The sequence below is a fragment of the Oreochromis aureus genome, unplaced genomic scaffold (assembly GCF_013358895.1).
Source record: "Oreochromis aureus strain Israel breed Guangdong unplaced genomic scaffold, ZZ_aureus HiC_scaffold_49, whole genome shotgun sequence".
In the NCBI taxonomy this organism is placed as follows: Eukaryota; Metazoa; Chordata; class Actinopteri; order Cichliformes; family Cichlidae; genus Oreochromis; species Oreochromis aureus.
In genome coordinates this window covers 212,094-225,254 of record NW_024108947.1, presented here as the reverse complement: position 1 = coordinate 225,254, position 13,161 = coordinate 212,094, and the positions used below count along the sequence as shown (strand labels likewise).

General features: G+C 36.7%; 1 long non-coding RNA gene across 1 annotated transcript; it reads right to left on the bottom strand.

Moving 5' to 3' along the window:
• Window positions 1–299: 299 nt before the first annotated feature.
• On the bottom strand, window positions 300–4,040 carry LOC120437090. Its single transcript, XR_005610821.1, has 3 exons — window positions 3,947–4,040; window positions 2,785–2,811; window positions 300–450 (listed from the first exon to the last, which is right to left on the bottom strand). It is a non-coding gene; the product is annotated as an uncharacterized LOC120437090 (long non-coding RNA).
• Window positions 4,041–13,161: the final 9,121 nt, after the last annotated feature.

The following is a 13,161-nucleotide window of genomic DNA, read 5'->3' as shown; positions in this document are numbered from 1 at the left end:
CTGCACTCAGGCCAGTCACCACGCAAAATACTTCTAGCGTTTTGACTTCATGCTAATTCATAAGTGGAATGAGAGAAAAATAAAATCGATAGCTGTGGTGCTCTTAAGTGTTTAAGGTACCACCTATACTCACACTTAAATCCACAAACATAAGGAGAAATCGAACAACTGCATAAAGATATCTCTGACATTTAACTATGTTTGGACTTGATAAGCCATCAAAATTAAAATCAGACATTAATGGGCTATTAAACTTCATTGACATTTTCAGGGGCAGTCAGTGGTCCTGTGTGGGGCTTTGCTGCTACAGATTCTAAATCCTGACTATTTGTCTTTGCCCATGAGTGAATGGCAAGATAACACAAATAGCCAAACTACTGTAAGTAAATTACTAAACATTACCATTACTGTCTACTTACCAGCAAAGGCAAAACCAAAGATCTGTTCACTCTGTGTAACAAAAGACAAAGAACAAAAATACAGGCTCAGACAACTCCAATCAGCATTAGAGTCAATACTGCATCACTCTCTGTAGTCAAAAACATTCTGGAAACTTCTTTGTTTACCACAGCTGGAATACAAACAACAACAACAACTCTCTGTTTCTTTTTCCGCACCCTAATAAAGATTATCATCTTCATAAAGGTAATATGTAGTTTTATCCATTTGCAATAAGCCACACAAGTTTCTGAGTCATGTAATGCTCCAAAATTTAGGTTCAGTTACATAAGAGAGTAGATATTGTAACCAATGATTTGCTACACCTAGCACTGCACACTTTATCAAATGGTGATGTCACAATTTAAAAGTAGGCAACAATCACAAATGATAGCTTGTATGGAATGTTTGTAGGCTTTAACATTTGAGGTGGCCTGCATTCAAATTATTGACACAATAAAAAAAAACAGAGTCTATAAACTTACACCAAGATGTGCTGCTACAATAACTTACTGTAAATATTATATGGTCCAACAAAACCAACACACTGAGGTTAGAGCAGACAGTTTCAGGCCACTCTGTATATGAATTTTGGCAAAATGAGAAATTTGGAGACAGCTAGTTTCTACACAGCAGTTTCTACATATTTCAGTCATTTTGGGCATGTTTGATACACAGCAATAAGCACTCCACTAAATCTATGATAAACTTATCATAGCTGATATTAAGGCCTAATTAGCAAAATTTAGTATGATGATAATTTCTTTGTAGATCATTTCATGATAAAAAAGACAGAATGAGTGCTGTATCTGAGCTGTTGCATGTAAGATCTTTGCTGGATATTCCCACATTTCTTAAACAAACAAAGAAACAAACAAACATGACTTTCAGACACAGTTCATCTTTTGTAAATTAGGCCAGGATTATTTTCAAAAAACAGCCTTGATAAAAATATCAGGCCACTATAAAATTTCTTATGTTTATGTTTTCATCCCACCTATATTTTGCAAGTCATTATGACAAATTACAAAAAGCAGTTTCTCAGGCAGTGATTTAAGGAAAGAAGCTTTTGAAATCCACAATGCCCTACCACCAGTGGTCTCAAACTCTGGTCCTCAAGGCCTGGTGTCCAGAAACTTTTGTATGTGTCCCTGTTGCAACACACCTGCATAACATTAGTAGGTCATTAGCAAAACTCTACAGAACCTGACTGCATGCTGAGGTGGTAATTCAGCCATTTGATTCATGTTATAGCAGCTCATGAGTGAATGAACATGATGTAATAAAAGTACTTTTAGAAGTACATTTTCCAAACACTTAAATTACTTAAATTTTAGTAGTCTTAGGGATGCCACTTCAGCATACAGTCAAATTCTATACTCTTACTAATGACCTACAAATGTTATTCAGGTGTTTTGTAACAGAGACACGTGGAAAAGCTTCAGGACACCGGCCCTTGAAGAGTCGAGTTTGAGACCCCTGCCCTATGTGAATATTTAATTGTCCCTCAACTGCTAGTCGTGAGCTGCTCTAATGTGAAACAAACAGATATAGTTCTGTAAAAGTTTACAAAGAGATTTCTAAGGATTTGGAGACCCCAGAAAACAAAAACCCTCCCAGATGTTGTAGCTGAACAGGCAAAAACAAGTTGCCTAATAATATCTCGATGATAACCAAGAGCTGTGCTGACTAACTGTACTAAACTGAATCATCTATAATGAGAGAAAAACACCAGCATTAAAGTCAAACATGGTGCTGTTAATGTGATGTCCCAGAGTTCCTTTACTACTTCAGGACCATCAACTCATTAGGTCATCATTAAGTTTAATCACACTTAGGATTTGCAGCAGGAAATTGATCTGAAGCACACAAGCAAGTCCAATTGAATGAATGAAACAAAACTTTTGGTATAAACTAATCAGTCTGGACTTGAAATGAAATTAAGATACTTGGTATGACTTGAAAACCCTATATTGGGCCTTAATTAAGACTTTTTTTTTTTTTTTTGCCTGTCCTGTTTGGATCTAATTAAGACAATTCTGAAATTATAGTGGACCAAAATCCCCCAGTGATGTAAACCAGTCATTACCAGTTACTGTAAATGCTTGATGGTAATTGTTGCTATCAGGGCATCCACAGCTAGGTATTAGAGACCAACATGTTTTTACATTAGACCAGGTTGTTCTGGTTCAAAAATGAAATCATCACTTTAAAACTGCTTTTTGTATTTATCCAGGTCATCCTTGTTAGATGATTTGAAACATGTGAAAAAAGCATAAACAAAATAAATCTGCAAGGAAGAAAGACCTTTCTCAGCACTGTACCGCAGACAAAACCTTTACTTACCAGACTTGAGACGATCAGATCAGTATCCTAGAGAAAGGAAACACATCAGATCACTGTTTAATGACTTACACTGTTGAACCTCTTCACACACAATCCAATTTACTGTGACATGAAATAACTAGTAAAATCCTCAATTTCTTCAAGCCTTTATGAACTCACTGTAGTCTGAAGAGGACAAACTTTAGTTACAGAGTCTCACATGGCGATAACATGTGTAATAAAGGCATGCTTACTACAGAAGTGCAAAGAAGAGGCACCTATATTTGTTGGTACAGATTATGGCTTTTTAGCTCCATCATTTTCTATCACAAGTCAGTGCTTAATAAAGTGTGGAAAAACCACAACAACTGTTAAAAATGAATCATTTACGAATCAATGGAAAACCTCATCAGGTTTTAGTTCTGATCTGAATATGTAAATCCTAAAATACATGTAAATTTTGACATGTCATAGTAACAACAGTGGCACACCATTTTTGCAATTACAAAAATTATAATAAAAAGTCCTTCCATTGTACCTGTTGGCAGGAATCTTTTTGTATTTTGCAATATTTCCCTTTTATATATAATTTTCAAACACACTGTATCAAGCAAATTATTAAGAAACTAATTTAAACTTAGTGTATATAAATTACACACAGGCTTTAACATACACAACATTGCCTACTCACAACTCTGGTTCTCTTAGTTTTTTATTATTGCTTAAATGTTCAACCTACCACTTCTATTCACTCAGGCAAAAATACTTCTATAGTGGTCTGACTTTAATGTAATACATAAGCAGAATATGAGTGAAGATATAAATCAACAACTGTGGTGCTCTTAAGTGTTTAAGCTACCACTTACACTAACTCACCTAAAATGCGTTCATAGTTGTGTCTGCTACGTAAATCCACAAACAAATGGAGAACATGAACAACTGTATAAAAACAGTTGTTTGTGTTCAAACATAAAAATCAGACACAAATGGCCTATTAAGCTTCAGGGACAGTCAGAGGTCATGTGTGGGGCCTTTGCTGCTACAAGGTAAAAATTCTGACCATTTGTTTTTGCCCATCAGTAAATGGTAATGTCACAAAAACCAAACTACATTAGGTAAGTTGCTAAACATGTTACACAGTGACAATGTCATATTTCTGCAGTTACAATTGCTGCTTACTTACCAGCAAAGGCAAAACCGAAGTTCTGTTTCACTCTGTGTAACAAAAGAACAAAAATACAGAATCAGACAACTGAAATCAGCATCAGAGTCAATACTGCATCACAATCTGTAGCTAAAAAAAAATCTGTTAAATTCTTTGTTTACAACAGCTTTACTATAAACACCCCATCTTCTCTTTCTGCACCTTATTAAAGATTTCCGTCTTTATTAAGGTGATGTGTCATTTTATCAATCTGCAATAAGCCACAGAAATTCCTCATTAACGTAAAGCTCTAATACTTTGGTGCTATTACATAACACAGCAGATACCACAAGTAATGATTTGCTCGCACTGCACACTTGATCAAATGATAACATCACAGTTTCAAAGCATGCAACAATCACAAATGATACTTGATACTATAAATGCTTGATGGTAGTTCTTGCTATCAGGGCTTCCACAGCTGGGTATTAGATACCAGCATGTTCTCACATTAGAACAGATAGCTCTGGTTTGGTTTTCTCTGCTTCATACGTGAAATCATCACTTTAAAAATGCTTTTTTGTATTTATTCATATCATCCCTGTTAGATGATTTGAAACATGTGACAAAAAAGCATGAACAAAATAAATCTGCAAGGAAGAAAGACTTTTCCCAGCACTGTACCTCAGACAAAATGAACTCACTTTAGTCTAAAGAGGGCAAAATTTAATTGCAGAGTCTCAAAGGGCCTTAACATGTGTAATAAAAACAATAATTACTACAGAAATGCTTTTATAAGCCTTTAAAATTAAAATGAGACATCAATGGCCTATTAAACTTCAGGGACATTTTTAGGGACACTCAGAGGTCTAGTGGGGGGACTTTACTGCTTATAAATCCTAAATGTGTTTTTGCCCATGAGCAAATGGCAAGATATCACAAAAAGCCAAACTATTGTATGTAAATTGCTAAACATGTTACACAATCCCAATTTCATATTGCTTCAGTTACAATCACTGTTTACTTACCAGCAAAGGCAAAACCAAGCTTTATTTCACTCTGTGTAACAAAAGACAAAGAACAAAAATACAGGATCAAAAAACTCAAATCAGCATCAATACTGCATCACTCTCTGTTGTCAAAAAGATTCACTAAACTTCTTTGTTTACTACAGCTGGAATACAAACAACAACTCTCCTCTGTTTTCTTTGGTCTAATTCTCATTTAAGATTGCAATAACACTCATACATGAAAAACTGCACGATATATTTTTAAGGCTTTGATATTTGAGGTGGTCTGCATTCAAATTCTACTTCCTAAAATATTATCAACTGCACATAGTATCATTAAATATGCTGTAGTTTTAAAATAAATATCTATGTACCATACTAATAATAATAATATACTGCCATATGTTATTTATGTGAAGATGGGCTGTTGTTTATTTCATTAATTTTCCACAAAGTGAGAATTTAAACTGTGCTGCAGATTTAGGTTGGCACAAACAAGCCTTTGTTAAACAGTTCTTAAAAATTAAAGTCTCCTGTTTAGGAGTTCTTATTATTCTTGAGCTATGTACACAGGTACTTTTGAAAATGGAGATTTTTCTATGCGTTTGCACCTTTCGTCCACACTTAAACGGCGTTTTCGGTGACTGAAAACGGAGATTTCTAAAAACGCTTGCCAGGATATTTTCGAAAACTCCGTTTTTGCATTTATGTGTGGACGAGAAAAACGGAGAAAACGCAGCGTCAAAGATGTGCGCCTTTTTTGACGTCACACTGTGCGCCACGTTATTGTTTCGGTGAAATGCATTTCTACAATTGTTACTTGTTAATTGTACTCTCTGCAGTGTTTAAATGCTTACATATACACACAGTTACTGTCCCCCCACACATATGACTCGGTTCTGCTTTTATGCCCCATCTTTGTTTGCTATTTCCCACCGAGGCTTCTAAACTTCTGATTGGCCAACATTTCTACAGGTTAGGAATATATCGCCACCTGTTGCTTTGGCATGTTCCTAGCAGCGTTTTCCTTCATTTCTGCATTTACGTGTTTACGGGATTGTTTTTTAAAACGAAAACGGAAAATCTCAGTTTTCAAAAGCACCCGTGTATGTGGGGACATAGCCTATGTTTAATCCTCAGTTTCTCCCTCCCTCCTTTCTCTTAATTAACCCACAAGACCTGGACAAATGTGACTCTTTTTCTCCCGTGTTCGGTCAGAGGCGGTAAAATGGCTCCTTTGATCTTGCCGACAGCTGACACTGAATCTAAGATGGCGGTTCTTTAAAAACTTTACAGCATAAAGAATGAGGCTGTTTTAACCAACTGATTTGTGAAGAGAGCTAACCGCACCTTATTTAACAGACTGAAAAACACGAACACACCAAATGTAATTAATAAAACAACACAATAACCGTGGTTTACAGTCAAATGAATTATCTTCATTTCACACTGGGCTCATAAGAGCGCTAGTCGTTAGCATTGGGTTGTTAGCGTTAGCTCATCAAACACTGCTTTTACATACAAAAATGACAATTTTTCACTAAAAAGCAACCATTGTGTTACTTTAATATGAGTTATACCTCGGCTGGCTTTATAAATCACTAACAAGAACTCGTTAAATCGCGCAAACAGAGTATAGACATTTCGGAGAGAGGAGAAACAGAGCAGCAGCACTCACCGAGAGCGGACTCAACGAAGTGTGCGGAGAGGCGGATGTCAGCCAGTCAGGTAAAAGATGAGGCGTTCACGGGTAGTAGGAAATTCCAGTATTACACACAATGGGCATTGTAAACATCAAAAATGTAGGTAATTTTAAATATTTTATACAATATTTATTTGCTACAGAAAAAACCTAGCAGAACTTTAATTCTATAAGTTGAATAAATATTATTAGAAGGCTCTTCTCCTGAACACCAACACCAAATAGCTGGTGATAGAGTTCACCAGACCTAAAAAACAAAACAAAAAAACAACCAGTCCAGGACAGTCTGCAAAGATGTTTTAAAGACAATATATTTATATATATATATGTATATATAAACCTTATCCAGTAAGGATTCCCCTCAAACAAATGACCATAATTTCCTAACCGTAAGGGCTAGAACGGTCATTCTTAATTCTTACAATCGCTTTGTTCAGAAGAGATGGGGAATCTTCAAGTGTTGACAATTTATCATTAAAATATGAATTATTGAAGATATTTGACTTGTAATGGACCATAACTGAGTAGAGGTGAAGCAAAAACTGCTTTGACTTGCCCTCAGCTGGCTGGGAAGCCATGGAGGCCTCAATATGCAATTTGTATGTCTCAGCCCTCAGATATGAATGGCTGGTTGGGAAGCCATGCAGGCCCTGATATGTAAATTTGAATATTACAGTTCTCACAGAGGATTGACTCCCTGGGGACCTACCACAAATATATAGAAATACTATGATTACCCAGAAATACTACATTTAGTAGAAATACTATGTTTTAGCACAAATACTCTGGTTTTGCACAAATATTATAACATAGCAGAAATACAATTACCGGTATATAGCAGAAATGCTATATTTAGAAAGAAAAATATAATATAGTAGAAATACTATGATTTAGCAGAAATACTACAATATAGCATAATAACAATGATTTAGAACAAATACTATGATTGAGCAGAATCAGAATCAGAAAGGGTTTTATTGCCAAATGTTGAGCAGGTTTACAACATTAGGAAATTGCTGCAGTGCTTAGTGCAAACATACTGTCATAAATAACGCTTAAATAGACATGAAAAAAATAAGAATAAGAATTAAAAAGTGCTAAGTAGATAGATATATACATGAGTGCAGGTGGTGATCAGTGCCAAACATGGAATGATGCAGTGAACACAGAGTAGGGTCATGTGTTAGTGGTGGCAACAGTCATACGGTTATTGTTCATGTGTCCAACAGCAGACAGAAAGAAACTGTTCTTATGGCGAGAGGTTCTGGTGTGAATGGACCGGAGCCTCCTGCCTGAGGGGAGCAGGTCAAATAACAGACTGTGTCCAGGGTGAGAAGGGTCAGCTGTGATCCAAACTGCACGCCCCAGTGTCCTGGAGGTGTACAGGTCCTGCAGAGATGGGAGTCTGCAGCCAATCACCTTCTCAGCAGAGCGCACAACACGCTGCAGTCTCTGTTTGTCCCTGATAGTGGCTCCAGCGTACCACACGGTGATGGAGGAGGTGAGGATGGACTCGATGATTGCAGGGTAGAATTGCATCATCGTCCGTGTTGGCAGGTTGAATTTCTTCAGCTGAGTCAGGAAGTACATCCTCTGCTGGGCTTTCTTAATGACGGAGGTGATGGTGGGCTCCCACTTCAGGTCCTGGGTGATGGTGGAACCCAGGAAGCGGAATGATGTCCACAGAGGTGATGAGGGTGTCAGTCAGGATGATCGGGGGAGTGGGAATAGTAATAGCTTAAGTGAAAATACTGGAAAAGTAAAATGAATAGCAGAAAAAAAAGAATTATTGTTCACCTGTGGAAAAAAAAAAGAAATACAAATAAATTTGGAAAAAAAACAAGAAAACCAATAGATGAACACAAAATCAAACATGGATACACAAATGTAAAGAGAGACACACACACAGGGTCTATGCCAGTCAACCATTCTGAATATATTATATTTTTATCCAACAATGAGATGCTGCCCCAAGAGGGTCTTTCTCTCTCTCTCTCTCTCTCTCTCTCACACACACACACACACACACACACACACACACACACACAAAATGACAACAGTATGATTTTACACAGTCAAACAACTGTGAGCTGCTGAATTTGAATCCACCAATCAGAGAGGTTGTGTATTTTCTTCCACCAAAACTGGTGCACCAAGTGCAGGGTTTTACACACACGCAGCACAGAGAAACAGGTTTTTTGCAGTCTTTTTCTCATATTGAGGATTCCCCTCAAACAAATGGCCAGAATTTCCTAACCGTAGGGGCTAGAGCGGTTGTTCTTAGACCGTTTTGTTCAGAAGAGATGGGGAATCGTCAAGTGTTGACAATTTATCATTAAAATATGAATTTTTAGAGATATATGACATGGATGACTGGTTGGCTTAGAAGCCACGAAGGCCCCAATATGCAAATGTGAATGCCTCATCCCACATATATGACTGGCTGGCTGGGAAGCCGTGCAGGCCCTGATATGTAAATTTGAATGTCTCCAGTCCTCAGAGGATTGGCTGCCCGTCAAAACCTGGCAGAAATATATTTGTGCCAATACATAGTGATTAAGCATAAATACTACATTTAGCAACAAATACTGTATTAAGCACAAATCTTATAAAAAGCAAAAAATACTATATTACAAACAAATCTGATAAAAGCAGAAATACTATATTAAGCAATATAAATATCCTATAAATCCTATAAAAAGCAAAAATACTGTACTATGATTTGGTAGAAAACTATAATTAATCAGAAATACTATATTTGGCAGAAATACTATATTTAGCACAAATCTTATAAAATAGCAGAAATAGTATGATCCAGCACAATAGTAATAACTTAAAACAAAAAAGATGGAAAAGCAAAATGGACAGCTGAAAAAATGCTGAACATGCTAATTTGTCCTTCAAATATATTTGTTAAATGAAAAAACAGGTCAAAAAAAGTATATAAAGCTACACAATCACAAAAATGGACAAATATGGAAACACACATGAGCACAGAGAGACACACACACAAGATCCAATTCAGTCAACCAGTCTAAATATATTGAATTTGAATCTTACAATGAGATGATCCCATAAAAATGTTTTCTCTCTCTCTCTCTCTCTGTCACACACACACACACACACACACACACACACACACACACACACACACAGGAGAGAGAGAAGAAACTTTCTAGGTCAGTCAAGCAGCCTGGGAGCTGCTGAATTTGAATCCACCAATCAGAGAGGCTGTGTAAATCAAAAACAGGTGCAGCCGTTTTTACGTATTTGTGCCAAAACATAGTGTTTCTGCCATATTGTGGTACTACACATTACAACATGAATACGGATTAAAGATGAAAGAAACTGGCACCAAATTCCTCCACTACAAACCAGTCTGATACCACTTCTTTGCAGTGTTCACGTTTACTAAGGCACTACCCAAAAGGCGCCACAAGAGGGCACTCCAACACAAGAGATGACCTATGTACACTGATGCACTTAGTAACAGTCAGCCTCCTTGAATTGGCAGAAATACTGTGATTTAGTAGTAATACTATAACATAACAGATATACTGTGATGTTGCAGACATAGTATGTTTTTGCACTACTCATTTGTAGTGAAAAAATTAGCAATATAAATTACAGGTCTGTGAAAGTGTATAAATTTGTAGTGAAAAAAAAAATGTTGACCAAGGTGGATTGAACCCACGACCTTTGAGCTGCAGAGCCGTGTCATTACTGATTGCGCCACCTGGAAAGGGGGCGGGCAGCTGAAAACACAAAGACATCAGCAATCAGAAATAAAAGCGATTTCTGTTGAAAACACCTGAAAAGCTGGGATTTGTGCTGAAAAGGGGTGAAAAAAACTCAATTCTGCTGAAACGGGGTGAAGAAGAGGTGTTGGACTGTTGAGAAGAGTTAAATAAGTTGAACAGATATGTTTGGGTACAGATACTATGATTTGGTAATAATACTGTGTTTTAGCACAACTCCTGAGATTTGATTGAAATAATATGATTTAGAAGAAATATTATGACTTTGTACAAATACAATGTTTTGGCACAAATACCATGATATGGCAAAAATACTATGATTTAGCAGAAATACTATGATTGAGCAGAAGTACTAAGATGTAGTAAAAGTACTTTGATTTAACAGAAATGCAATTATGGAGGAGTAATACTTTAAAATGGAAAATATTGATACACACACAGATACACAGAGCCTAAAGGGAACAGTATTTGTGCCATGGAGTGTTAAGAAGAATCTGAGGTCCATATTAGAAAAGCTGCTAAAATCATAAAACTTTGCAGAATTGTAATAAATGATGAATATGAATTACTTGTCTGTGATAGTGTATTAATTTCTAGGAAAAAAAAATGTTGACCAAGGTGGAATTGAACCCGTGATCTTTAGGCTGCCGACCGGCGTCATTACCAACTGTGCCACTGGGAAACAGAGCAGCGGTTTGGAAAACGGGAGATGAACTGTCAGATTTAGATCGCGGTGAGAGGCGTAAAACGCCGATTTTGGGAGTTACAAAACGTCATGTAACTCCAAAACTAGGTGGGATAGAAGCACAATTCTTGTACTGGGTGAATCAGCAGACTTTGCTGAACTTTCACTGCGATTTTCATTGCTCCTTTTACCTCCGTCACGGAGATATGATGAGAGAAGAAACGGCTTCATTTTCAGAGTTTGAAAAGTGAGAGGAGGACAGATTTCCACCCTCAAACAAACGTAATTTATGGCTTAACAGTAAGATGACTGTAAAACTGCTCTATGATTTACATGAAATACTTTGATTTAGAAGAAATTCTATAATCTAGCAAAAAGCACTACAGCATAGCAGAAGTTATATCACTGAGCAGATTTACTAGGATTTAGCACAAACACTATGATTTGGCTCAAAATCTTTATTTTGCAGTTATATTATGATTTGGCAGAAATACTATGAGCAGTAATAATATAACAGTACATAATACTGTTATTTTGTGGAAATACAATGCTTTATCACAAATACCATGATATGGCAAAAATACTATGATTCAGCAGAAATACTATGATTGAGCAGAAGTACTAAGATGTAGTAAAAGTACTTTGATTTAACAGAAATGCAATTATGGAGGAGTAATACTTTAAAATGGGAAAAATATTGATACACACACAGATACACAGAGCCTAAAGGGAACAGTATTTGTGCCATGGAGTGTTAAGAAGAATCTGAGGTCCATATTAGAAAAGCTGCTAAAATCATAAAACTTTGCAGAATTGTAATAAATGATGAATATGAATTACTTGTCTGTGATAGTGTATTAATTTCTAGGGAAAAAAAAATGTTGACCAAGGTGGAATTGAACCCATGATCTTTAGGCTGCCGACCGGCGTCATTACCAACTGTGCCACTGGGAAACAGAGCAGTGGTTTGGAAAACGGGGAGATGAACTGTCAGATTTAGATCGCGGTGAGAGGCGTAAAACGCCGATTTTTGGAGTTACAAAACGTCATGTAACTCCAAAACTAGGTGGGATAGAAGCACAATTCTTGTACTGGGTGAATCAGCAGACTTTGCTGAACTTTCACTGCGATTTTCATTGCTCCTTTTACCTCCGTCACGGAGATATGATGAGAGAAGAAAGCGGCTTCATTTTCAGAGTTTGAAAAGTGAGAGGAGGACAGATTTCCACCCCTCAAACAAACGTAATTTATTGCTTAACAGTAAGATGACTGTAAAAACTGCTCTATGATTTACATGAAATACTTTGATTTAGAAGAAATTCTATAATCTAGCAAAAGCACTACAGCATAGCAGAAGTTATATCACTGAGCAGATTTACTAGGATTTAGCACAAACACTATGATTTGGCTCAAAAATCTTTATTTTGCAGTTATATTATGATTTGGCAGAAATACTATGAGCAGTAATAATATAACAGTACATAATACTGTTATTTTGTGGAAATACAATGCTTTATCACAAATACCATGATATGGCAAAAATACTATGATTCAGCAGAAATACTATGATTGAGCAGAAGTACTAAGATGTAGTAGAAGTACTTTGATTTAGCACAAATACTATTATGGAGGAGTAATACTTTAACATGGGAGAAATATTGATACACACACACACACACAGAGAGCAAAGTGTGCAGAGGCTGTTGAGAGTCTGGGCTTGGCATATCTAGGTCAGCTAAATTGGCTGCACCTGCTGTAATCAACACTTACACACACAGACACAGAGAGAGCTATGGGTTTTCTTCAGTGTATTTCTCACATTCAGGACTCCCCTCGAACAAATGGCCATAATTTCCTAACCGTAGGGGCTAGAATGCTCATTCTAACACCGTTTTGTTCAGAAGAGATGGGGAATCTGCAGGTCTTCATAATTCAGCGATAAAATATAAATTATTGAAGATATTTGACTTCTAATGCACCATAACTGAGTAGAGGCAAGCGAAATCTGCCTTGACTTGCCCTCAAACAACGCTTTCTAACTCTAAATCTATTTGGAGTATAGATATCATTCTTTCACCGTAAGAGACAGCAGGCTTTGG